Raw genomic sequence first — 25746 nt, 5'->3', positions numbered from 1 at the left:
ATGCTTAATTTCGGTGATCGATGGGAACCGAAGCTTTAACAGTGACTGACGAAATATCTCGAGGTTCCTACGATATTAACGAAAAAAGGGATCTCGAACGTATTAACACACACAGACACTTTTCTTAAAACCTTTCATTTATGTTCTAGAGATCTTGATATGTCCAAATTTTCGGTTTGACAAATCCAATTGCAAGACCTTCCTTTGTGAAGTTAAAAAAACCTTCGTAGCAAGGAATTTTGGTTAACAGTTATAAGAATGAATAAATAAATAAATTAGAAGATGCAACAATCTCGAGTAAAGTTTTCAGGTATGGAAAGGACCTGCAATTTTAAGCCATATCCGAACGGATATTTTGAGAAACCAATTTTTATGACAAAAATTACTTTTGTAGGTTTTGATAATTAATCGCAAGAAGCAGTAACCGTGCAAAAATAAAAAGAGGCTGGGATGCGACCAACACTGATAACTTCCCATCCCTTCTATCGATTTCTCTTGCTTAAAATTTTGTAGGTACTAATTTTTGTAGATTTTATTTTTTTGGAAAACAATATTTTGTTATAAAATTAAAATAATTTGAAGCCTAGGTATATCTTAAATTTGGAAAAAATATTTGTGTCGAAAATATATTTTTAAGAACTTTTATTATTTTTTTGTAGGTTTTTATATTTTGTAAAAAAACTGTCAATTTTGTTCGGAATATTGAATACAATATTTCTTATAAGATTTAATTAGTTAAAAGCCAATAAATCAAAGTTTTGAAAACATATTAAAGCCAAAAATCAATTTTTAATAATTGTGAGCATAGTTTATTTTTTGTAGGTTTTTATTTTTTATAAAAAAAAAACTGTCAATTCGATTTTCCTTAAAATTTTACCTGATGTCAAAAACGTTTTTTTTAGTTACACAAAATTATTTTGGACATTAAATCAGTTTTTGTATTTTTTTTTTTTTCAGTCTCATTGATTTATAAAAAAAACGTTAATTGGATTTTTTTTTTTTCAAAAAATATACTTGTTCCATATCACGTTACAATATATTATATAAAATTTAATTCAAGTCTCTAGCGTTTTTGGTTCGTTCGATATTTAGGGTTAACCAAAATGTTCACCTTTTTTCAAACTGCTATGGTAAAAAAAACACAAACGCAATTTCTTTGAGAGCCTTTTCTGCATCTTGCTGCACTATTATTGGTACAACAAAAATTGAGCTATGGATGACGAAAAAAACTTTCCGAACGTACATACACACGCACGCACAGACATATTTCCAAAAATAAACTTTTATTTCGACTCTAGGGACGTTGAAATTTCGAAAAATGTCCAAATTTTTAATTCGACAAATAGGACCGATTACAATAATTTCCTATGGGAAGTTAAAAAACTTTAGTTTGCAAAGCATATTTAAAAAAATTATTAGTTAAGTGCAATTTTGCTATATTATCGTTTTTCGATAACAATTTCTTAATAACAATATTTTTTATTATATCTTTTAATAATTTGATTATAAAGTAGAGCCTAATTGAAAATTTTAACTTTCTTAAGTTTGCCCAAACGTTCATTATTTGCACCGCTACTGTTTGAAATCGAGAAAAATCATATATTTTTGTGCTTCTCAAACCTATTTTTAGTTTCTTAGTAAATCAAAGTTATTCAGTAAAAATGTAAAAACACCCAATAAACGTTTTAGAAGGTGATGATATTTCATAAGACCCTCAAACACACTTTAAGCCCTTTTTATCTGAATATATTTACTTTGAGTTTTATAAACGCTCTAAAAAAATAAAGTTCTTAAAAGCTGCACCCGCGATAAAAGAATCGCCCCAACTTTACTATTTAATTTACTTTGTTCGAAATTAAAAACTTACTTTTGAAACGAACAGAATTATTTTTAGATTCACGATTTCAAAGACCATTTTTGAAACCCTAAAGTTTTGTCAATGATTCAACTTAAAACCACCGTGTTCACTCTTTTTCTCTTGAATTTAATAAATAGAAGAGAATAAAAATAAACATTGATCTAACATAAGTTAAAAGAAGACGCGTAATGAAACAAAACAAAAATATTATAATAATTTTAATACGCAGGTTCAGGAATGAGTACTCGTATGTACTTACATACATTATTTATTTAAATAACCAAATGTGATGTCTTTTCGTTTTATTTAACATGTTACTTTAAAAAACGATATTCCACATAAGATTCTTAGGAAATCAAGTTGTGGAAATAACGTCTCCGATTTACATTCAATTTTGGTCAGAATTCGATTGTTAACTCTGTTAAGAACTTCAGAAACTTGAGCAAAAATGCATGAGTTTATGTTGTGTTACAGCAACAGAGCTAAACACGCGGGGTTAATGCTAAAACTTAGTGAATAAATTTCACACAGTTAATTGATCAATCATCGGTTTTATTGACTGTTAAAATTTACTTCAAAAACAAGCTGGGATGTGACCCACACTGATAATTTCTATTCTGTGCCCATCTGTCGAATTTTCTAAAACTTCACAAATAACTAATAACATTATCATCCCCTTTTGCAATTAGGTGGTACAGTGGCTCTTTCCAGTGATTGAAGTCAAAGTTATCTATGTATGTTAAGGTCCATCTCACACTCATTAGCAAGTTTCATCCATTCTGCATATCATCTTGACTTCTCTCGAATAGTTTAAAGTGACACTATTTTTGGTAACTCGTAACTGTCCATATTCATAATTTTCATTCAAAAAACCCGTTCCAAGAACATTTCTTCTGATGTCTTTAAGAATTGGACATTTACCCATGAAGTGAAATACATCTTCTCTCACATTTAGATTACATAAGAAGCATTATATTGGTAAATCCTCTCTATGTGGAATAAGGTTAGGAGGTACTCAGCTTCACCATCATCAAAATCTTTTTTACGCTATATTCATCCCGAAAATAGTTCATTACCTTCAAATTGCTCTGTTCATAGACCCAGTTGCTTTATTAAGGCATTTCCCAATAACACATCATCCTATTTTGCAAATAAGTAGTACAGTGACTCTTTCCAATGATTCAAATTAAAATTATCTATGTTAAGGTCCATCCACACTCAATAGCAAAATTTCAGCCATTGTGCATACCATGCTGACCTCTCTTGCATAGTTTGAAGTGTCACCATCTTCGGTAACCGGTAATTATCCATATCCATAACTTTCAGCAATCAATCTGCACTCGAAGTTCGTACAAAGAGTGACTGCAGCCACGTTTCCAACAATTTTAAAGCTTGGTTTAGTTGTTGCTTGAGAGCAAGGATTTTTTCACATCTTTATATTGCTTCCCCTACTTCCTATACTTAAACTGCATAGAACAAGATTGATTCTGCTATACTGCCTTTAAAACAGTGTATTTTACTCCAAGATGTGCTGATGGCGGCTTTAGCCGTTGCAAGCTTTTTTCTCAGATGCGTTTCCATACTTAAATTTGTTTGTCAATTTTACTCCAAGGTATTTAGACTCTTTCACTATCTTTATATTCTCACTATAGTAGTTCCACTTTTGAATTTTTTATTAAGGCAGTTTCTACCTGTTCCGTTCTTGAAAATCATGATCTTGGACTTTTCGATGTGTACTATTTGGTTCCATATTTTACAGTAGTTAAAAATACGGTTGAACAACAATATCATCCGCTAAAAACAGTCCTTTGTTTAATTTTCTAGCGTGTTCGATACCAGCAGGTAAGAAATCGACTAAGTCTTCGATAAAGAGAGCGAATAGGCTTGGGCTCATCGTACAACCTTGTATGACGCCTGATTCCGTTCTGAGCCAATCCGACCATTCTGTGCCATTCCAAACTGCTGCATAAGTATTCGTGTACAGGCTTTGCAGGACTCTTCTAAACTTTAACGACATTCCCATTACAAAGAATATATAGAAAATATCGTTTTTTTTTCTACGAAAAACGCGTATAACTTCTTTCTGCCACTTATAAATGAATCCGCAATGCTTTTAAGAACAAAGATATGATCGATTGTTGAGTAACCGCATCTAAAGCCTACCTGAAGTTCTTTTAACTGCTTATTTTCATCAATCTATTTATTGAGTCGTGTTTGCAGAAAAGCTTGAAATATTTTAAGGAGAATTAAAAAACTATAATCCTTTTCTAAGGATTGGTAAAATGATTGATTCACTAAATTTTTAAGATATTTAGAGAATCACACCAGTTCCCAACACCTCGTTGTAAACTGCAGTTAGCTCGCTTATTAACTCAACAGTTCCATACTTCCGCTGGTATCCTATTGGATCCTGCCGCTTTTCCATCCTTGATTTTGCTCATTGCTGCATTTTCTTCCTCGTTGGTTAAATCTGTGTCCAAATCTTCATTAAAAATACCCTGAGGTGCAAAATGTAAGTTGTTTTCTTCATGAATTGGGCTTAGCAAATTTTTAAAATGGTCTGCCAAAAGTATGGGACTCAAATTGAGATGGATTTTAAAGGTTTTACCGTTCAAATTCTAGCACCACATTCCAAAAGTCCTTCAAGTTCATAGAATTAGGTAACCGTCTAGCTTCTGTCTCAAAGTATTTTTTTTTTTGGAACGCAAGGCCTTGTAATCTTCAAGATACTGTCTTTTAATGTGCTCATAACTTGAACGACGATGAGCTCTTAACCATCCAAATGATAATTTTCTGGCCTTTACTTAAGGTCAAACGAAGGCGCTATAAAGCTATGTTGTGTTTTCTGTACACGAGCACTAAAATCTCCTTTAAAATTTTAATTAAGTCGAGAAATAAAAGAAAGGAACAGATAGAACTCTCAAGAAAATTGAATGGGTGTTTGTTCGATTGTCTTCTCCAAATTAAATGTATGCAACGAAGAATTACGTTTTTAACATCTGGTAAAATTTTGAAGAAAAATCGAATTGACAGTTTCTTTGTAAGCAGTTGAGGAATAAGGCTCTATCGCGAAATACCAAAGAGACACTGTACAAAACTTTAATCATCCCAGACTTGGTGGTGCAGAAGCATTGACCCTCTTCCAGGCGGATCTATGGTCCGGTTTGTGTCGACAGGCAAAGTAACATCTGGCGGAAAAGATTTAATCAGGAGTTAACGAGCTGTACAGCGACTTACCACTGGTCAAAAAACAGCGTGTTCAAGCATAAGATGGCGACTAAAAATCTCGTTTCAAAAATAGATTTTGAAATCAAACTATTTCATCAAATGCAAAATATTGTTGGTAATTTCTAGAAAAATTCAACTGACAACTTTTGTAACAAAACATACAAACCTACAAACCTTTTATGCAAGCCTAATAGCAAAACGGGATGGGAAGTTATCAGTGTGAGTAGCATCCCAGCCTCTTTTTTTTATTTTATAGTCAACAGGAAACAATTCTTTAAATACGCTTACGTCAGATAAAACCATTTTCTTTTTCTTTAATTGAATACAACAAATATCAACTTTAGTTAAAGCGATTCATTATTTTCAAGAAGGTCAAAAATATCTTCTGACGATATTAGACGAAATTTAAAAATTACATGATGCCGTTCGGAAATACTTAATCGTCCTATAATAACGTGACTAAATAACAAAAAGGTCAAAGTTGAAGGCCATACATTTATTACGTCCGTCGCAGTTCTCTAAAAATATAACATTTCAAAAAAAAAGCTACACATTTAATCTGATATTATTTTTACCTCATAAGAACCTATAAATAGCTTTGAGTTGTTATTTGAAAACTGTCTTTGCCTTGGGTGTGCATGTATGGTACAGAGTCTTATCTTCTAAGAATAAGCTCAACCATTGTTGTCTGCCGTGCGTGAGCATAGAAATTTCTCTATCACACACTAAATCCTTACAATTACTTTTGGGTCACCCGACGACGAGTGATAATTCCTAATCCTTTCGTCCTTGTTATGTTTTCGGTACAACTACAATATTATAGGAGCTTATTTATGTGTATATACATAATCTCTATATGTTCAATACGTCTTATCTATTTGCAACCTTAGGATATTGGGAGTATCGTGAAGACCCATAGCTCTGAAACTGGACTAAGATTTGTAAGAACTTTAAGTGCCACAAAAACCACATATTTATAATTTATTTTAAGTGAAACAGCGACTTTCAATCAAAAAATAAAAGAAACTACTTAAAAATAATATTTTTTAAAGGACATGAGTCAATTTTTGCAATTTATACTTTTCAACCTAAACGATTTATTGAAGATCTCAATTTGAAAGATAAATGTTCGTCTTCTTCTTTTTGTGACAGTTGACAGAATAAGAATAGCTCCTTTCAATCACAACTTTGTGAGCTATAATATCTCGCATTGTTTTCCAAATAATATTGAAATTACCCATAAATCTATGAATAAAATTTCATTACCATTTCTTTTGTTCCTGTGAGTTCGTTCGTCAAAGGATATGTTTCTATACCTACCCTACATGACTATGTACGTTTGTACAAATGTACACACATAAAATAAATGTGAGTCGCAAGGTTAAAAATACCCCCACATGCCACACTCACGATATTCTGGAGGTAGGTAGGTAGCTACAGTTGTGGTCATATAATTAAGACATCTTTTTGTTTTTTTTTTTAAATCGATATTTTATTAGAAGTTTATATTTTTCAAGTAATTTGTTAAAAAATTCAACTTCAAACTGCATTTTGTGAAGACATTTATTCACATTTAATAAACTCAAGACTGCATATAAATGGGCGATCTACAGTAAAGAACTTTTTGAGATTGTATGGGTTTTTTTCAATAGAGACATGACAACTTTGAAACATCAAACTGTCTTCTCTAAATAAGTTCAGTTAACTCAACATTTTCTTCAAACACCTTTTCTACCGAAATTCAAAGTCAGGGAGTACAACTTTAAGAGCTTTAACTCTTATATTCGGTTATATTCTCTATTAGACGGGTAATAAGAAGTTTAGTGCAAAAATTTGAGTTTACAAATGTCAAAAATATCGCTGCCGTTCAGACCTCTATTTATTAAGCTTTAACTTAACTAAACTTAACAGTTATTTTTTTTGGTTCCTGTTATCAGTTTTCAACACTAATTCATGTGGTCCTTAAGAGCCATACACAAAGAGCTTGTGTACAAGAACTAACAATTAAAATTTTATTAGAATTAAAATTAACACCGACGAAGAATGCGGACTCAAAAAGGGTATCTTTCAGATAAGATTTGGAAATGTTATGGTCGAAAAGCTAGCATAGCAGTATTGCAGTTAAGAAGAATTCTGGACATTGGTTCAAAGTGGCCGTAAATAGTGCGGTGATGAGAGTCCACGTAAGGCAAATCGAACGAAACGTCTTTGAACATATTCAATTCTAAGAGAATGGTTTTCATAAAAGGGAAACCAAACTTGGCATGCATATTCAAGATGAAGGCTAGGGAAATGTATAGCGGTTTAGCTACATAGGGGTTGGACAATTCTTTTAACTAAACCGAGAGATCTATTAGCTTTATTAATAATTTGGTATACATTGGAATGGAAACTCAAGTGTTTTTCACACATAATACTAAAATCTCTAACAGGATCGACTACTTTGACGGCGTCATTAAGAAAGTAGTATACTCTATGAGATGGGATTTGTTTGGGCGAAAAGGTCATTTGATTACATTTACTTACATTTAACTCTAGGATATCATGTTTGCAACAAGCCAAAAAAATATTAAGATCATTTTGTAAAAGTAAGAAATCAAATGGAGTTGAGATAAAAATCTTAAACACTTCCTTTTCATTCGCAAACATTAGGATATTTAAGTTTTTTAATTTAAGACAGACATTATTAACAGATAAGAAAAAGAGTAGGGGGCCAAGGTGACTACCTTGTGGGACTCCAGAATAACAATGTATGGGACAGTGACTGAGTTAAGGAAGAAGACTCTATGTGTTCTATTCGCAAGGTAGAAGCCAGTTTATAAATATAAATGGAAAGCCTAGGGCTGATCACAAAGGATAAGTTACAATGGGCTCTCAACAGCTTCAAACCATTTAAAGCTGCAGGACCAGATGGAATAATACCAGCAGAATTACAAAAAGCCTCTGATATAATTGCACCAATCCTTGAGGCAATTTTTACCAGCTGTCTTTACCTGGTCCATGTTCCCTCGGCATGGAGAGAAGTTAAAGTTGTCTTTATACCTAAAGCAGGTAAATGCTCCCAAGTTAATCCTAAAGATTTACGACCTATAAGTCTATCATCATTCCTTCTTAAGACCCTGGAAAGATTAATTGATATCCATTTAAGGGCACGTATCGATACAAGACTTCTGTCTTTGTCTCAACATGCCTACTGTAAGGGTAAGTCGGTGGAAACAGCGTTACACCCTTTAGTACGCACCCTCGAATATTCCCTCCATCATAAAGAGTTCACTATGGTTGCTTTCCTTGACATCGAAGGTGCCTTTAACATCGTGGACACATCTGCATTCACTTCTGCACTGACATCTCTAAATGTAGAGAGTTCGCTTCGGGAGTTAATTCATTTAATGCTTACTAGCAGAATAATTAATTCAAAACTGGGCAACTCTTCTAGCAGACGATTCGTTAGAAGAGGGACACCGCAAGGTGGTGTTCTATCCCCTCTCCTCTGGAACCTAGTGGTGAATGAAATCCTAACTAGTCTGGATGCGGAGGGTTTCAGAGTGATAGCCTATGCGGACGACGTTGCTATAGCAGTTTCAGGAAAGCATCTTAATATCCTAAAAGAACTCTTACAAAATGCCTTGGACAGACTAATACTCTGGGCTGATCGGTGTGGACTGGGTGTTAACCCACACAAAACCGATCTGGTCTTATTTTCGAGGAGATACAAAATTCCATTTGTCAACCCTCCTTACATTAAAGGAATCCAATTAAAAATCTCAGACGAGGCCAAATACCTAGGTCTTGTCTTAGACAAAAAACTAAATTGGAAACGCAACGTACAGGAAAGAGTCAAAAAAGCTACTGTAGCTCTCTTTTCTTGCAAAAAAGCTATTGGTAATAAATGGGGTTTACAACCCAGAATCACGCATTGGCTATACACATCGGTAATCAGACCGATTTTAACGTACGGTGTAGCAGTATGGTGGACTGCTTTAGAGAAAGGTATAAACAGGGATAAGTTAAATAAAGTTCAACGTTCAGCCTGCCTATGTATAAGCGGATCGCTTCGCACGACCCCGTCCGACCTTACACCTCTTGACATATTTAGTAAACAAATAGCTGCAAGCTCTGTTATCCGCCTCAATGCTTCGTCGCAGTGGACTAACAACAACATTGGCCACTCCGTAATTCTAAGGTACTTAGAATCAATTCCAAAGCACACAGACTACACCATCCCCCAACTACAATTCGATAGGAATTTCCAGATTTCTATACCTACCAGATCTTTTTGGGAGGATAGGACATTCTTAGAGGATGAGTCAATCCACTTTTACACAGATGGCTCAAAGACCAAAGAAGGGGTTGGTGGTGGTGTGTACTCTGAACGACTGAAATTAAGTCTCTCATTCCGCCTTCCCAATCATTGTAGCGTGTTCCAGGCGGAACTTTTGGCGATTAAGGAAGTCTTGTCTTGGCTCAAAGAAAACGTGATATCAACATCTGATATCCGTATTTTCTCCGACAGCCAGGCCGCTATCAAATCTCTGGACTCAGTCTCTACAAACTCTATAACAGTCCATAACTGTCGATCATCTCTAATGGAGATGGCGCAACAGTTTAATATTCACCTTTGCTGGGTGCCGGGCCATAGAGACATTCCAGGTAACTGTAAGGCAGATGAACTCTCCAGGAACGGTACAGTACAGCCCATGCTGCCACGTTTGGCAAGTACTGGCATACCAATCGCTACTTGTAAACTGCTACTAATGCAAGACGCTGTGAGGAGGGCAGGCACCAGGTGGACCAACATCACCACGTGTCAAGCCACAAAAAACATCTGGCCAAAACTGGATTTAAAACGTTCAAGGTGCTTGCTTGTCATAACCGGACACTGTCTAATAGGAAAGCACGCCATGAGACTAGGCGTATTCTCAAATGACTTTTGCAGAAGCTGTATGGACGAGGAAGAGGAAGAAACGGTTCTTCATCTTCTCTGCACATGCCCTGCTCTAGCTCGAAAACCTAATAATTACCTAGGAGAATTCTTCTTTAACGATTTAAACGATCTAAATCATATCGGGATAATCAGCCTCTCACGTTTCGTAAGAGACTCTAACTGGTTCCATTGAGCTTAGGAGGAAGCCTCAAGGTTCATGTGGTATCACAAGGGGCCATTAAACTGGCCTAAGTGTGTCCGTTCCATCTTGGACAGCCACTATAACCTAACCTAAGCCTAGGGCTTTAAGCTTGAGATACATTATCTTATGAGATATTTTATCAAAGGCTTTATTGTATTCAGTGTATACCACATTAACTTCATTGACATTCTCGAGGGCTGACAAAACTTTGGATATAAATTCAATTAAGTGAGTGATAATGGATCTTCCTTTAAGAAAACTATGTTCAGCGGGGGAGAATAAGGGTTCGTAATGGAATTAAACGGAATAATGAACTAAACTTTCAAAAAAATTTGGAACGCATGAAAGTTTAGCAATAGGTCTATAATTGCTAATTTCAGTTTTATTGCCTTGTTTATGAATCGGAAATAAAAATGAATTTCTCCAGATATGTGGAAACACATTTTGGGAAAGAGAGATTTCAAGGAGTGTAGTAAGAGGCTTTGACAGAGAATGCATGCCTTTTTTTAGAACAACTGATGGGATGCCATCGGGACTAGGGCTAAAGTCTTCTTTGATGCTTACGATTTTGGCAAGTACCGTTTCTTCAGTTATTGTAAGAGATGAAAGAGAGTTTTGAGAGCAACCATCTAAATCCCTTAAGTAGTGAGGATCAGGATCAAGAAGATGTTCAGTATAAGATTAGCTTAAGGGAATGGGACAGAATATGTTGGAGAAACTCATTGCAAACGGTGCAAATCAACCCATTCTACGTCGTTCTCAGAGCATCGCGCAGATCACATTAGAGGTAAAGTTAAGTGTTCAGGTGTGTTTCAAAAATAATTCTTGATACGTTCGGACTCTGTTCAGAACTCATTTTTGAGCTAAAATAAAACCCTTATGGTGTATTTTGCGTTCAAATCTTGGTTTAGACTTTAAACCAATGCATGATGAAGCTGACTCAAGAATTGAAAGCGATAGACTATGTAAAGTGAGACGTACGTTCTCCGATTGGGAAATTGTCAAGTCTAAATTGGAAAAAACTTTATTTACTACGCTTTAAATCACGGTTTATATTGGATTTGAGCGCTACAAATTTTTATTAATAAACTAAAAACGGTTTTGGATGAAATTCCTTATTCATGTGAAAGTACGTACGTACAATTTTCGACAGTTTTTTTTTTAAGTTTATCAATCGTCGCTGGCTTGTTGGCATATACCATAGACTTAACGTAGCCCCACAGGAAATAGTCTAACGGCGGCGTCAAATCGCACGACCGAGGCGGGCAAGTGACTGGACCATTTCCTGAGATAACACGTTCTCCAAACTTGGTTTCCAATAAATTGATTGTGACATTTGCTGTGTGGCTTGTGATGCCGCGCCGTCCTGTTCACATCATCCCAGTTACAGTAATGTGGCGGTCTGGATCATCTCGGAAGAATTACGGCCCAATAACGCAGCCGCGCCGGCCCATAAACCATACCAAACCGCAATTTTTTCGGGATGCAATAATTACCCATGGAGTACGTGTGGACTGCTGCCTGACCAATGCCGCCTATTTTGTTTATTGATGAAGCTATTCAGTCAAAAATTAGCCTCATCGCTGAATTTTTCTATGAAAATCGGAATAATTTTCAAGTTGTTGCCCAATTCATGAACATACGACACTTCTGGTGGTCAAGGGGCTTCAGTTTTTGGGTCAATTTATTGTGAGGATGTAGGACTTTTTTTACAAAATTCGCAACACCACACGACGACGTCACAAAGATGCCCAACGCTTGAGAACGACGTGTGAGAGACACATTTCTGCAACAGCAATATTCTCGACACTACGGGCACTTCTTTGTGTCGCTGACACATTTTCTGGATACAAATTTTTCCACTAGACGCTCAATTGTTGATCTACTAGGACAATTATGAAGCCTCTGCCTCTGAATTTCGTTACCAAATTCCAATATTTTCGACTCGTTGTTTGCTCGTATGTCTTTTAATTAAGAAATGGCAAACCTAACTGAAGAAAAATGTTAATGCGTCAAGAAATATGGCGTCGTTTTCACTCTACTTTTGCAGCGTCCTTGTTGAAAACCGCAAAAACCCTGTAGTTTGTGAAGCTTATATTTCCATGGAATTCCCTTTTTGTCCTTTAAATTTGTGCACATCTTTTCAACACTGCACCGAAAAGCACAACAAATTGTCATTTAAATGTACTCCTGTTGGATAACTTCCCATTGTAGAACTTTCTCCTCGATTTTATTCTTAGCAAAGTTCAAAACCCTGACAACATTACTCGCACATAGGAATGGTTGAGAGTTGTTAGTCACTAAGCTTAAGTTCTAAACGGACTGTTGTGCCACATTAAAACCAGAATAAGATGCAAGATTTTAATTTTCTCATCCTTATCTTTTTTTTTTAAAGACTTGCCACGATACTTTTTTAGGCTTTATTCTGAAAGGTAGTCGTACTACAATTTATACGTAGTCCCCATTACATTTTATGGAAATGTGTATACAAACTAAACAAAAACATGCATTTACAAAAAAGATTAAATAAAAGCACATTGGAAATATACACAAGTAATAAAATTAGAAAATATTATTTGAAATAAATTAAAAAGAAATTCTGCCGAAATATCAGAGTTGATCTTGAGTTTTGAAATGACGTTAACGTGTTTTGTATGTTTGACACTACTCTACGAACATCTATAGAGCCTTAATAAGGTATCAAACTTTCCAAAGTCTAAAAAGAATTGTCTCGAAATTTGATTTCGATACTCGAATAAATGTCAAGTTTGTATCCGCAGTATAATTTTATCGGCAGTAACCGTGTTTATTGGCATTCTATAAATAGTATACTACAAAATTCCCAAGAAAACCCATCGGCAGTAGCCAGACTTTTGTATATAAAAATTGTTACGACTAAAAGAAGACCTGTCAGAATAATAAAACAAAAAAAAAACACAAATAGAAGAAAGTTTTGTGAAAATCAAAAGTTAAAATTAACTTAGCAAAAAAAACTAACTAAAAGTAATAAAATGGACAATTTTCAAAGAAGAAATGGTAAGCAAACATCTGGAAATTGAGATTCTATAAAAAAAAAGTTTATTTAACAATTGCTTCAAGGAGGGGGTCTGTTCGTAGACTTCTTCTACATTAATATTTGGTGTTAAAGTGAGCTTGAAGATCACTTCAATTCTTTATATACCTGAATCGAGTTGAAATGAGCTTGATTTGACTAGATTCCGGTCGGGGATCGGAGTCGAGTTAAAATTTGAGAAGAAAAAATGTGTGGAGGAGTCGGTTTTACAGATAATGCATTTTCGAAAGTGCCTTCAAACTTAATCATTTTTAAATCATTTTGTGTGGTGGAAAAACCAAAAAGATTTATTTAATCTAATCTGAGATAAACCTTTGGTGGAAATATAGCAAGACTTAGTTTTCTTTTTTATTGTTTTCTCTTTCAAAATAAGCCCAGTAAGTCAATTTTCACTAACAAAACTATCAACAGTAATAGATTCATTTTTGTCCCCAATGGGAAACACACATGATTCCAAATGCACAACTACTTAACGAACACAGCCATCGAGATACAAGTGCAATATCAAATCATATAAGATCCATTCGAGACTCGTATAAATGTCAAAAACCCATACGTAGTAAGATTCTACTTTAACTTTTATCGCTAGTATTTACACAATTGATATGGTTTTTGATATTCTTGTAAAATCCTACTATACTGTTGATAGATTTTCCAACAAAACACGGGTAGTAACACGGATGGTGTACTTGTTATTCATAGACTTTTCTATTGTACTACGGATGGATTTTCTAAAAAAAAAACACTCCTACTGCCTTGTCGTTTAAAAAAGAACTTTCAGCAGACCACTACAAAGCTTTAATAAGATTGGAATCAAAGCTGCATTTAACGATCCAAAAGTATCGGTATCGGGTCTTTAAAATGAATTAGGTGGTGCAACAATCCGTTGAGAATAAGGACTGTGACTTACAACTCCCAACCATTCCTGTGTGCGACTAATATTCTCAGGGATGGAGGAGACCTACAATTTTAAGCTGAATCCGAACGGTAAGTCATGTAATCGATGTTTAAAAAACTGTCTTTATAGATTTTACCATCATTGCAAGAGGTGAATCATCTTAAAAATATCACTGATGGTCCTATACATGCTTAAAAGATTGTTTGATGAATTTAAGGAACAATTGTTTTAATACACACACTTTGTAATTCACACTCGATTGGACCAAAATTCATAAAATCTGGTTTTTGAAAAGGTGCTGGTTCCTAACTTAACCTTGAACAAAAATACAAGTTTGAGGTTACTTTAACAAAGCCTTGGCGTTTATAATAGCATTCAAAAGTAAATTTTGTTGAGCTTTTTTATTTGTCCATTCAATTTTTTTACGTTTCATGACTTAATTATATGACTCCAACTGTATGTTTGTTTGAACAAAGATAAGGACTGAAAGTTGAAACGAGATATATCGAAAATGAACCATGAATGAATGAACTTTTGGTGCTTCTTATGTTTTGTTTGGAGTTTTCTATACCTTAGGTACATACATTCATGTACCTAAGTTTATATGTAGGTACTTTTATCTGTCTTCTCATGTAAGCCATAAAAATGTTAACGTTAAAGGTTATTACATCTTCATGGCTCTCTGGTTTCTCATGTGTGAAGTTTATGAAGTTTATATGTTGCCTTGCCGAAAGGTTTCCGTTAAAAAGATGGCCGCTTATAAAATTTTAACGGGGCTTTTGTTCCGGAAACAGGCACGGGCACCCACCTATACTCCTCTATACAAAACAAATACTTATGAATACCGTCAAGTCAGTATACTAGACTTGTGTAATACTAAAAAAAATATAGATGACTATAATTTTTATTAAAAATCCATTTGAGCAACGAAATGCTATGCATTCATATAATAGATAGATGTAGGCCTACCATAAAATGGAGATTCAAAAATAATAATAATTTTAGCTTTAACTTTAACTTTATGGAAAAACTGATGCATGAAAAAAGAAAAAAAAAAAGTAAATACGAACGAACAAAAATATAAAAAGGGTTTTAGAGATTGCTTCCGGAACAAATTTGTGCGAGTTTCCATAAAAACTAATGTTATTAAAATGGATGACACGTCAAAAGGATTTTATTTATTTTTTATTATTCATGAAAATTTCAGGCCAGGCTATGTTGTGTAGGTACAGTTATGTTTTTGTTTCCATAGTTTGTATGTCACGGCTTATAACGCACAGCCCACTCTGAATCTCGGGAAAATGCAAAAATACAAAAATACAAATGATTCAATTCATATCAACCACTGTCCTGGAGGGTAAATAAAAATGAGCACACATTCTACTATACCACACATACAAATATATAGAAGCTTGTATGTATATGTGTTTATATGAGTCAAAAGAAATTTTGTGCTGCGATGGAAAAGTTTTCCTTTGCACATTGGAAATAATATATTTATTTATTATTTTCTTTTTCATCTAACCGAACATTTTTTTAAAGGTTCAACTTCTAACTTAGCATGAAGTTTGTGTTTTCTGCTTTTTTTGGTTGTCTAAAAAAGTTTAATTTGCAGTTTTATTTACGGTTGTTAAAAAAAAATAATAAATCTCAAAACAAATTGTACAACAATTTGGCATCACTGTCATATAATGACAGTTGAAATTAGTTTTTTTTTTTTGAGGAAATTCTTGTGATGAACTTGATTTATCGTTACGCTTACGATTGGCACTAATTTTAAGGTTTGTTGAAAAGAAAACCTCAAGAAGTTTGGTCGTTGATTCGATTTATAGGTGGTGCCTAACAACTTTCAAACAAAAATTATGCCAGACTTTTGATAGGATGTTAAAAAAGTTCAAACTGAAAACAGACTGTTTTGAAGGTTTGATAAGATTTATATGTTTTTATAGGCAGGTAAATGAATTTTTGTTTATAGAGATGTCTGTAGGGATATTTTAAGAATTTTGAGGGACTCTTATGGCAAGCAGCCTAAACTAGTGGAGAATAGATGTCCATCAAAAATGGGACTCTTTTGAGGTGGACCAATTATGAGATTTAGAAGTGAGCTGCCTTAAAAAAAATCAAATGTGAACACCGTCATAGAAACATCTGATAAACTATTCCAGTTGAATGTCAAAGTGACAATTGGTTACTTAGTATTGAATTTCCTTTGTATGAATATGAACAAGTCTTTTCAAACAGTATTGGACTGGAAAAATATTTTGCGAATTTTAAACGATCTAATATAATTTTGAAGTCTTTTTTAACAATTTATAATGGTAACTTCAAACCATTTTAACATATGACTATTCCTTATTATACTGCTAAAGTTAAAATCACGGAATGACAATCGGCAGGTACAGGTGACATAAGAGACTTGGAAGTAAGACAATTTTCAAGTATCTGATGTGCCTTCCAATTTTATTGTAAAATTCACTTGAAAGTTAGTCAAGAAATATCTCCTTAACTATCAAGTCAAGTCCACTTCTGTCAAAATGACAGTTAATCATGTCTTTTCATTCAACTGAAAGCTGAACTTTATTACCCTACGAGTTAGTTATTTATTCTTTGTACAGCTTCATTTAATATTTTGTGTAAAAGAGTTCCTTGTAAATTAGGAAAAGAAATAAGCAATATGTCTTTATAGTACAAAATTTAATCGTGATAGACTTGTACGATCGATCACATTTTTGTGCTATCGCCGAAACTTTTCTTCAAAATGGGAAAAAAACTGTACAGCTTTTTCGTAGATTTTAAAGCAGCTTTTGACGCTGTGGATAGGCGAGCGCTTATCTACAAACTCTATGTACTGGGGATGTCTTCAAAGTTTGGAAAAGTCTTACAAAATCTGTATAACGAAACAAAGGCAGCTGTTTGGAATGGAGAGGAATTTTAGGAATGGTTTCAAAAGGAATCAGGTGTTCGACAGGGCTGTACGCTGAGCCCTCTTCTATTCGCACTTTTTATAGAAGATTTAACAGATTATATTTCTGCAGGAGTTGAGTTTGCGGGGACCACTATAAAGGCTCTTTTCTACGCGGACGACATAGTACTTCTATCAGCAACACCACAAACGCTTCAGTTGATGATCAACCAACTATATAGGTACTGTACTGTACTGTACGTGGAAACTCCAAGTGAACCTTAACATATCGAAAATACGGGTCTTCAGAAATGGAGGTGGAAGAAATAGTCAGAATGAAAGATAGTTCTTTAATACAATACCTATTGAGGTCGTAAATGAGTTTAATTACCTAGGAGTATGTTTTACAAAAAACTTAAGTATGGAAAAACATCAAACTTTTCGTAATGAAACACTCTCTAAGGCCACAAAAGTATTGCGCATAGCTGTAAGTTTCATGTATTATGTATGCCATAGTTGGGAATTACAATTACAATTATTTTTTGAATGTCTGCACATTGTAATGAGTGGAAAATATTGAGTCTGGTAAAGCATTCCACATTCTTACAGTGCAACTAAAGAAAGAATTTCGAAATTGGACTGAAGGGTAAACTAGCATTCCTAAAAGAACGAGTATTACGGAATGCAATTGGCTATTTCATTACAACATTGCTTATGAAAGTTAAATAAATTTAAATTGGGTAGCGAAACAGTCCGTTGAGGACTAGGGCCTAGTGACTTACAACTCTCAACCATTAATGTGTGCGAGTAATGTTGTCAGGAATGGAGGGGACCTACAGTTTATAGGTCGAATCCGAAAGGCTTATTTGAGAAAGCACTTTTTCATGAGAAGAGTTACTTACTGCCTCGCAAAAGGCAGTGAAAAGACTTAAGATGGCACAGGCAGGGATCGAACCCAAACCTCTAGCATGATAGTCCAACGCACTAACCATCATGCTACGGGCTTATGAAAGTAGCGATAGGATAATGACAGACATGAAACCTTACGGCGGTGCTCAAGATATACAAAAGTTTAAGTTAAACAACGGCCACCTATCGTTTTTAGAGCTCTCTTTTAAATTCTGTCCAAGAGACTTAAGTGTCTTATTTTAGTACCTGTCCAGATATGGGAATTGTACTCAATTTTCGGAAGAATATAGGCTTTGTAAGTTATAGCCAGATCAGAATGGGTAAAAAACTTCTTGCATCGTGCGGAGAAAAAGTAAACACTTAATTTGTAATGCACATACCTAGTATTGCAGGCTGTTCAGTTTTCTCGATGCAAGTACCACTCAGGGACAGTGGCATTGGGGAAAGGTTACGCTTTTGCGACAGCAAACATCATTGAGTTTGCGAAGCATTTATCATTAAGAAGATTTTGTTCTTCATGATATTTCTTTAGCTGAGAATTAAACAACTTTTCCATGACCTTGGAAAGAAGGGACGTAAGTGCAATTGTACGATAGTTAGAGGGGGACCTCTCTTTTTTAGGAGCAGGCTGCACAAATGCTATTTTCCATCCACTCGGAAAAATATTTGTAGAAAAGGACAGATGGAAAAGCTTACGCTGTGGTTTTCCAAGCTTTGAAGACCACCCCTTCAGAACAATACCTGGGATCCGATCGAGTGCCAAAGAAGATTCGTCCCATACAATCTTTTACGCTTTTGAGTACAGGAGAAGTCATGTCATATTATTAAAAGCAAACTGTTTTACATTCAAATTGGCTTTATCAATCGAGCTTACAAAAGGAGTTTTATTTTAAACAAGGGTAGGAACTGACGATGACGTAGTGTCGCGCACATTTTTACAAATGAAAAGAAATGTTTACTACCTTTGAGACGTTGCAGAATTTTTTGCGATAATTTCTGGTCATGCAAGAATTTAATGCGTCGAATATATGTATATCTGTTACAAGCCTTTCTAACTTGTTTATACTTATTCCGGCTTTCCTCCAGCTTTATAAATCCGGAAACTTACATACATTTTTGATTCTAATTACCTCTTTACACCTCGAATCAAACCACGAGTTTTCCTTGGGTATGATAAATTTTACACTATTCGTGATAAAATTCCTCATTCTACAAAAAATTAAATTTGTCACCATATCTAGAATCCCAGTCACTATCGAGGAACCATAATGAACAGTTAAAGTTCCTGAAGAATTTATTGATACAGTCCCAGTTGGCTTTCTTATATTGTGAAACGGTTCGCATAGGAGTATTTTCCTTAACTGTTTTTTCTCGACATGATAAATTTGCAAATACGATATTGGCTTCAAACTTATTTCATCTTACAAAAATATTGTTTTCAACATTCAGTAAAATTTTTAAAAAAATCCCTTACGTGGTTTCATGGTTTTTATCTCATAAACCTTCCTTCATTGACAAATCAGAGGAAGTACTTGCAAGTTTGTTTGTTGAAATAATAAATGAAGAAATCTATAATAGCCAACCCGTATTTTCATCAATATTTTCTAGTTTTCAACGAATTCTGTTGTTTTGTGCATACAGTGTGAAATAAGTAACATAACGCTCTAAATTTGATTGATAAACGCCATCTATGAATGGGTTTCGACAACATTTTTTTTCCGTCAAACTTGTCACAAAGCGTACAGTACGAGAAACGGGTGAAATTTTGAAATTGTACAAAAAATATAAAAATAAAATGTAATGCTTAAAACAAAATTACCAGTAAAGCAAATAATATAAATATTATTGACAATGTGAATTTTTTCGATTTTATGAAGTAACAAGTACTTATAAGTTGAGAGAACGGTTTGGATCAAATACGGCACAATAAATAACAAGAAACAATCACATACTCCTGTGAAAAACGTTCCGAAAAAATTGCCCATATAACAGCAATTGAACTTAAACAGTTTGTTGGAATATTCATACATTTCAACACCAACTCGACGCAAATACCCAAAGGAAAACCAGGACATGATCCCCTTCATAAAATAAGACCATTCTTGGATTAAACAAGACAGAGGCTCCCTACTGTTTCTAGAGAAAAATATATGGCAGCAGGTGAACAAATTATACCAACCAAAAGCGGATCATTTATGCGGCAAAACAACCCAAAAAAAACACCACACAGTTGGGGATATCAAAATTTTGTTCTCAGTGGTAGCTCTGGGTTCAGCTATGACTTTGGACTTTAAACTTGAGCCCAAGGACAAGTTCAGTTGTAAACCGATTTGCCAAAAATTAATACATTCAGGGACGTTGTTCAACTAAAGGGTGATTTTTTTGAGGTTAGGATTTTCATGCATTAGTAGTTGACAGATCACGCGGGATTTCAGACATGGTGTCAAAGAGAAAGATGCTCAGTATGCTTTGACATTTCATCATGAATAGACTTACTAACGAGCAACGCTTGCAAATCATTGAATTTTATTACCAAAATCAGTGTTCGGTTCGAAATGTGTTTCGCGCTTTACGTCCGATTTATTTTCTACATAATCGACCAAGTGAGCCAACAATTAATGCGATTGTAACCAAGTTTCGCACTCAGTTTACTTTATTGGACATTAAACCAACCACACGAATGCGTACAGTGCGTACAGAAGAGAATATTGCGTCTGTTTCTGAGAACTGAGAGTGTTGCTGAAGACCGTGAAATGTCGATTCGTCGCCGTTCGCAGCAATTGGGTTTGTGTTATTCGACCACATGGAAGATTTTACGCAAAGATCTTGGTGTAAAACCGTATAAAATACAGCTCGTGCAAGAACTGAAGCCGAACGATCTGCCACAACGTCGAATTTTCAGTGAATGGGCCCTAGAAAAGTTGGCAGAAAATCCGCTTTTTTATCGACAAATTTTGTTCAGCGATGAGGCTCATTTCTGGTTGAATGGCTACGTAAATAAGCAAAATTGCCGCATTTGGAGTGAAGAGCAACCAGAAGCCGTTCAAGAACTACCCATGCATCCCGAAAAAAGCACTGTTTGGTGTGGTTTGTACGCTGGTGGAATCATTGGACCGTATTTTTTCAAAGATGCTGTTGGACGCAACGTTACGGTGAATGGCGATCGCTATCGTTCAATGCTAACAAACTTTTTGTTGCCAAAAATGGAAGAACTGAACTTGGTTGACATGTGGTTTCAACAAGATGGCGCTACATGCCACACAGCTCTCGATTCTATGGCCATTTTGAGGGAAAACTTCGGAGAACAATTCATCTCAAGGAATGGACCGGTAAGTTGGCCACCAAGATCATGCGATTTGACGCCTTTAGACTATTTTTTGTGGGGCTACGTCAAGTCTAAAGTCTACACAAATAAGCCAGCAACTATTCCAGCTTTGGAAGACAACATTTCCGAAGAAATTCGGGCTATTCCGGCCGAAATGCTCGAAAAAGTTACCCAAAATTGGACTTTCCGAAAAGACCACCTAAGATGCAGCCGCGTTCAACATTTAAATGAAATTATCTTCAAAAAGTAAATGTCATCGACCAATCTAACGTTTTAAATAAAGAATCGATGAGATTTTGCAAATTTTATGGGTTTTTTGTTTAAAAAAAGTTTTCAAGCTCTTAAAAAATCACCGTTTACAAATTATTCTTTGACAATTGGTACACGTCCTTACCGCTGTTGACTTATCTAACAAATAAAGCGTTTTTACCGCTAGGAACCATAAAAGCCAATCGGATTCCGGTTTATAAAGTTCCTACCGAAGAGGAATTGAAAAAAAAGGAAAAGGTGCAACTGTGGAAAAACTGGCGACAATTGATAACCTGGATATTTCGGTGGTAACATGAGTTGCCAAAGGAATTGCAAACCTTGCTTCGACATATTACGGCAGCAAGCCGTCTTCTGAAGTCCAACGCTTCAACAAAAAATGAAAAGGGCTACCAAACTGTATTATGTCTAAAGGCAGTCATGACATATAATCGGCATATGGGTGGAGTTGATCTTTTGCTCTTCTTGGATTCTATAGAATACAAATTAGATAAACAATTGTTAGCACAGAATATTCTTCCACATGATCGACATGACAGTCATGATACGTGGCTATTGTACAGACGGCTGCCACTAACAGATTTCAAGTGCGCGGTAGTCGATGATCTATGCCATGGCAGCAAGGGCGACGCACTTATGTCATGGAGAATAATCTACAATTGAAGAAATTGAAAGGACCTGTTGCCATAATGTCATCGCTGGACGTTCAATTAGATCAATTAGGTCACCTTCCTGCTTTGACCATAAGACAGCGGTTTAGGGTTCCAGACTGCCATGGAAGATCTTATGTGGAGAGCCGAAAATGAAAAGCAAATCTTTGGTTGAATGAGTAAAGAAACTGTTTCACAATATTCCATAGTACATATTTTTTGAGTAAATAGTTGATTTCATTTATTGAAAATTTTGTTGTTACTTTTCTGACCAATGTGTAAGGAGATACATTTCACTTTTGTATCAATTCTCCAAATATATTATTATTTGTAGTCTTTAATAGCCTTTTTTAAGTTTTAGATTTTAAGTATGTATTCAATTTATAAGAATTGTTAACGTTAGTAGTTAACGATATAACAAAATTAAAAACAAAATTTTCAATTAAAGCCTTTTGTTTGTTATTTTTGTATGACAAATATTAAAAATTTGGATGTTTAATTGTTTTAACAATTTTAAAAAAATAGTTCAAATGAGCACTCAAGTCAAGAGAAAATTAATGCTAATTTTAAGTGTCAACATTTGAAGTAGAACATTAACTATTGTGCAGGGTTTAGTATTTTTTAACAATGGAGAACGATAGTAGCCAAATGATTGTTACTTTTTCGGATGTATGTGCTCAATAACTTCACAAATTTGATTTTTAAGTTCTTAAATCTATTTTGGACCATTGGCATTCATTTTATCTTTCACGGGATCCTACCAATATAATTTCCTTGACAGCTGCCCAGGTGCCGTTTCGGACGATCCTCTTAATGAGACTAAAAGCTTTTATATACAATATCACTTCAATAACTTTGGATTTAACGTTTAGGTGAGAATTAAAGAGATTGATTATGTCTAGTTGATACCAACTTTTAGACTTAAAACCTTAAAGGGGAAAGTGTTTAAAAAAATTACAACCAAAGATATTAAGTCTTAAGAAAACCAAGAACTATTTCGGTTTGATAAAACTAGTTTGAAATAACTAAAAATTAACTCGTATTTTCTTTGGACAATAAAATAATAGTTTAAAAATAAATCACGGAAAATGTTGGCATAAGAATCGTAAGAATCAATGTCGTGGTTGTAATCAATTTTTTTTTTTCAAAATTATGATGTTTTACATCTCCTACATGCTTTTAAAATTGTAGACTGAAGCCCTTGAAAATAAACTTAAACCCTTTCAAATTACACATGTATGTTTTATAACCTCGTTTTTCAAGATAGGAACACTTTAAACACATTAAAAAGGATGTCAACAAATGTTGGAAAGTTCGACGCCAGGTCTTAATACATTAATGCGCATTTTGTTATCAAGCTACATTTTTGCTCCCATTGTCATTTTCAAAAATTAAAAGAAAGTTCAAAAAACGTGCATCGACATTCAAAATGTTTGTAATCGCTGCGGTATTTCTTAACATAATTCCTAACTCCATGTATGCATAGAAATTATAGTAAAAGATACCAAATATTTGTTCTAAGAGAAAGTTTTCGTTTTCGTTACTCTTAATGTCGCTTTTATGAGATAATAAAACTTGTTCTGATTTCACATTCCATCACATTTTAAATTTAAATCAAATCTTTTTACCTCTACCTTAGGGAATCCAAAAGTCCAACAGTAAAAGTTGAAACAAAAAACTCTTTTTTCAAAGTCTTTGTTGGATTTGAATTTCAACTGCAAGCGTATTACTATGCATTTTTAACTAGGTGCAAAGATTCATAGTGAAGTTAATTATTCAAATTCTTTCTGTCAAAAAACGTTTGTGTAAAACTATATGAATGAATGAGGAAAGTGTTGACCTCTTGAGTTAAAAAGAAACTTCTAGTTGAAAACAACACCACGCCACGCCTCACCTAAAAACAAAAATACCATCATCAAGTTTCACGTCAAAATCTTACCGATTACTAACTATAGTCACGGATTTATCCTTCCATCTTTTGTTGATAGAAGACAATAATCCCCCAACCAATTCGCTTGTGCAATCTTACTAAAGAAGACCAAGACAGCAAAATTATCAACAACAACAACAAAAGTAACAAGAAAACAAAAATAAATATGAAAACGTTTTAAAAGCTCAGACACTGGAATCATAACAAATAATTTTGCTGAGTAATCTTCATTTTGCTTTTATACCGACACACAATCATCTTCATCTTCATTTTTGTGGAGAAGAAGCACATCAGGGACAAAATATAAACCCATTCGACAGGATTACAGCAATCCAATTACACCCAGCAATGGCAGGACTTATTGATCCCGAATTATTGTCCCAACCATTTCCGAAATTCATTTGGTTGCTTAGTCTCTGTGTATAAACGTTCCAACGTTCGTCGGTCTTGGTCCTGGTCGTCATCTTCGTTGTCGTCGTTGTTGAGATTGAGAATGAAAAGAAAGTTGTAAGCGTTTTCTTCCACTCATAATTGCTTTTTGTAAATCTTTATACATATGACTCGCCAATATAAGAACACAATCCACCGCACATTAAGATTATTATACTCAAGCCCTAAAATAACTATCGAACTTACCTTGCCATACCCAGAAGTATAGAAAACTTTAAAGTTGAACTGGATTAGAATTCTTCGTTGGTGTATCAAAAGACAGTCATTTTCAAAAGTTATTGGAAGACGAGCTCATGACCGAATTATGTAGGAAACCGAGCTTAAACTGAACTTGAACACTTCGTTAACAATAAATGCACTAAATTATTTATAAAACTTCATAATAATTGTCTAAACTTTATTTAAATTTATTAGAAACTTAAACTTAATCACAATCAACAAACACGAACTTTGAGAATGAATTGTCACAAGAGCCAAAGATTAATCCATTAGAGATAAGGAAGTCCGAATTGTCAAGTGAAATTAGGCTCGTTCAACTATTGGAAATCATACTAAAACCAGTATTAATAAAATACTGGGTTTGAAGTGCATGTTTAAATGGCGGATAGAGCTTTGGGAACTTTGTGAATGCACATCGGGATTGATTATTGATTCCAGGACGTTGTCCGCGTAGTATTGATGTAAAATTATGGAACAAATTTGTAGCAATTGTCAAGTTTTTATTTAGTTACAATAATTGCGTTGTCAAACAAAACGCGCCCTGGGGGACGTGAAACAAATATAATTATGTGTTGGTTATTCAAATAGAACGCGATTAAATCCAGCTGTTAGAATTGTAACGCAACGCGACGGCCAAATTAAAGCTGTAGGTTTTAACAAAGAACGCTGCGTTCAAACGTCAAAGCAGCTCCTTATTTTGTACCTTCTCACCGTTCACGATAAACTTAAATTATTCACAAAAATTCCTAACTTCTGTTTTTTAAAAACGACACTAGAATTGCTTGGATATTTTTGTTGAATTATTTTTGTCAAAGTTAAGTACAGAATCAAAGAAAAAGTGTTGCCTTGACTTTTAGAACTGGGTCAATAGAACGCCGAAAGCTGACAGCGTTCTGTTGGACGTATCGAAA

General features: G+C 34.5%; 1 protein-coding gene across 1 annotated transcript in view; it reads left to right on the top strand.

The window, feature by feature from the left end:
• LOC129943281 (uncharacterized) overlaps positions 1 to 25746 on the top strand; it is a 102141-nt gene that overhangs the window by 7800 nt on the left and 68595 nt on the right. The window lies entirely within an intron of this gene.

This window comes from Eupeodes corollae, chromosome 1, assembly GCF_945859685.1.
Source record: "Eupeodes corollae chromosome 1, idEupCoro1.1, whole genome shotgun sequence".
Classification (NCBI taxonomy): domain Eukaryota; kingdom Metazoa; phylum Arthropoda; class Insecta; order Diptera; family Syrphidae; genus Eupeodes; species Eupeodes corollae.
The sequence above is the reverse complement of the archived record's forward strand: the minus strand, read 5'-3'. Positions and strand labels throughout refer to the sequence as shown.